The sequence below is a fragment of the Zingiber officinale genome, chromosome 1A (assembly GCF_018446385.1).
Source record: "Zingiber officinale cultivar Zhangliang chromosome 1A, Zo_v1.1, whole genome shotgun sequence".
In the NCBI taxonomy this organism is placed as follows: Eukaryota; Viridiplantae; Streptophyta; class Magnoliopsida; order Zingiberales; family Zingiberaceae; genus Zingiber; species Zingiber officinale.
The window spans coordinates 110,427,143-110,430,148 of record NC_055987.1 but is presented as its reverse complement, the minus strand read 5'-3'; the positions used below and the strand labels follow the sequence as shown (position 1 = coordinate 110,430,148).

The following is a 3,006-nucleotide window of genomic DNA, read 5'->3' as shown; positions in this document are numbered from 1 at the left end:
CTGCGGTCGGTCGGTGAGATACTGAGAATATTATATAAGGCTAAATGCCTTTATACTCAGGAGAGCTTTACCCGACCAAGCATATATGAGCGTTGGGGCACTCACTTAATCTATGGTCAGCTGGTAATGTATTGAAAATATTATATAAGGCTAAATGCCTTTATGCTCGGGCGAGCTTTGCCTGGACGAGCATATACGAGCACATTGATGTGAGTAGATTTTATACACTTGGTTACCATGTTTTGACGCATATCGTTATGTTTTATACATGCTTTATCTATGCACTTTCATGTTCCTTGCTTTGCTTTTAGCATAACTACTTTTCTTTGTTCAGAGATCTTCTTTTGTGTGTTTTATGCTTTCAGGAGTCAAATTTGGAGAAGAATTGATGTCCGTGGCTGATTCTACAACCAAATTGAGGGAAAACAAATTTGGCAATGAGTACAACACGACCCTGCAAAGGGAAATGACCCTGGCCATGTGGTCATGACAAGGCCGTGTAGCATCGGCAGTAAGGGAGAATGCCTTGGCCGTGTGAAGCTACACGACCATGCCTCCTTCTCTAGCCAACCAGTACACAGCCTTGTATGGTTACACGACCGTGTAACCTTTCCAATGATGGAGATTTCCCTGGCCGTGTAAAATTACATGGACGTGTAAGATTACACGGCCATGTAGCTGTTCCAGAATCGAAGAATGACATGACCGTGTGTGCCACACGACCGTGCAACATTTCCATAGGTAAGAATTGACCAGGCCATGTGGTTTCACATGGCCGTGTGAGCAAGCAGAAGGGGGACATGGCACGACCATGTGAGGATCACACGCCTGTGTGACCTTGGCCGAGAGGAGAAATGCCCTGGCCGTGTGGATCTCACACGACCATGTCTTGGGCCGTGTAGCACCCAAATGCCCTCCTCTATATATAGAGCTTCTTCCCCTTTGAAAGGGGGGAGGCTCTCCCTTTGGGGAGATCTGTTCTTGGGTGAATTTCTAGCCATCAGAAGGAGATTTCTCTTGAAGATTCGACTCCAAGAGTGGAGGATTGGTTTCAAAGATCACTCGTCGTATCGAGATAAGCATTCCCTTCTACTTTCTTGGTTTGGATCGGGATGTCTTTAATCTTCTTGTCTTCGATTCTTTCCTCGATTTTTATGGGGTAGATTCTTTGTTCTATGAAGGAGGGAGTATTTGTGATGTAATTTGATGTAAGATTCATGAATTTGCCATCTTCTTGATTCAAGGATATTGTATTGTTTTGTATCAATCAATCTTGTATGGATTGTTATGTTTTTGTGCCTAATTACCATTCTTGATTTATTGTTTGTATTTCTTATGGAATCTTGTCGAGGAATTTGCTAAATTGTATGACTGAGGGGCATCGTGATAGGGCTGCCCCACTCACGGACCTTTTAGGGAATCACCTTTAGGGATAAAGCAAGAACATACAAAGAAGTAGGACGAATTGATATGCTTAATTCTATATCTTAAGGTGAATTGATTAGTAATGCGTTTCTATGTCGTATGATCGAGGGGCGTCGTGACAGGGCTACCCCGCTAACGGACTTCATAGGGATCATAACTCTTTAATTACTTAGGGTTTAGATTTGAGTCCTTGACCGGTGTCTTCTACAGAAGACAACCGGTGACTTCTTACGAATATGTTACAATTGAGGACAAGGTTTGGTAGATTGCATTACATTGATGAGTATCACAAAGAAACCAAGACTCCTAGAACCTTTATTAAATTGAATTTCTACATTTAACCCTTACATCTAATCTTTAGTTGTAAATGATCTTTTAATCGTTTGTTTATCTAATTCGACTTTGAGACATCTTTAGTGATTATAACCAGTCCATGTGGATACGATATCTTGTATTATTACTGACGATGTAACCGTACACTTGCGGTTTGTAATAAGTTTTTGACGCCGTTGCCGGGGACTGCGCTTCTAACATTAGAGATTATCATTTGAGTTAGACTAAACTTTTCTTTTCTTTTCTTTTCTTACATCTGACCTGTAACTAGTTTTCTTGTTCTGTTTTGTATTCTTTCATTACATTCTTTCACTGCATTCATTCTTTCATTCATTCATTACATTGTTCTTTAATTCTTTTTATAAACTGAATTCTTTCTATTCTTGTATTCTTTTCTTTTCTTTGTATCAAATTCTTTAATCTTGTTCTTGTATGCAAAGATCTAACTTTGCAGGAGAATTACTTCCTCTTGATCCTGAAATTGATAGAACATTTCATAGAAGGAAAATCTTGCAAAGACATCAAGAAGAATAAGAACAATCGACAAGGGCTAATAGACCACTTAAGGATTATGCAACACCTTATGCTAGAGGGTTTTGCTCAAGCATTACAAGATCCTCTGTTGAAGCAAATAACTTTGAGATCAAGTCTGCAATAATCAATATGGTGCAGCAAAATCAGTTTGGAGGTGGATCGCATGAAGATCCTAATCAACATTTGGAGGTCTTCTATGAAATCAGCGGTACCATGAAAATGAACGGTGTTCCTTCAGAAGCAGTTAAACTATTACTATTTGGGTTTTCTTTAAGGGATAGAGCTAAACAATGGTTGAATTCGTTACCCCCAAATAGCATTTCCACTTGGGAACAATGTGAGTAGCAATTCTTAGATAAATTCTATCCTCGCAAGACAACTCATATGAGAAATCTTATCGCAAGCTTCAGACAATCCAATTCAAAATCTTTATTTGAAGCATGGGATAAATACAATAATATGCTCAGACAATGCTCACATCATGGTTTAGAAAAATGGTTGGTGTTGCACACTTTTTATAATGACATTAATTATCATACTAAAGTGTCCCTAGATTCAGCAGCTGGAGGGGCACTTATGAACAAAAGTTTAGATGAAGCTAAAGAAATCATTGAGAGTGTAGCGTAGAATCATCATCAATGGGAAATAGAGAGAAGTGGAGGCTATTCTTATTCAAATCCAACAAAGGCATCAGGAAAATTTGATGTAGATGCA

The 3,006-nt window shown here is 39.1% G+C and overlaps 1 non-coding gene across 1 annotated transcript; it reads right to left on the bottom strand.

Annotated features, from left to right (window-relative positions):
* Positions 1–2,674: 2,674 nt before the first annotated feature.
* On the bottom strand, positions 2,675–2,780 carry LOC122039329. The gene has a single exon (XR_006128171.1). It is a non-coding gene; the product is annotated as a small nucleolar RNA R71 (small nucleolar RNA).
* Positions 2,781–3,006: the final 226 nt, after the last annotated feature.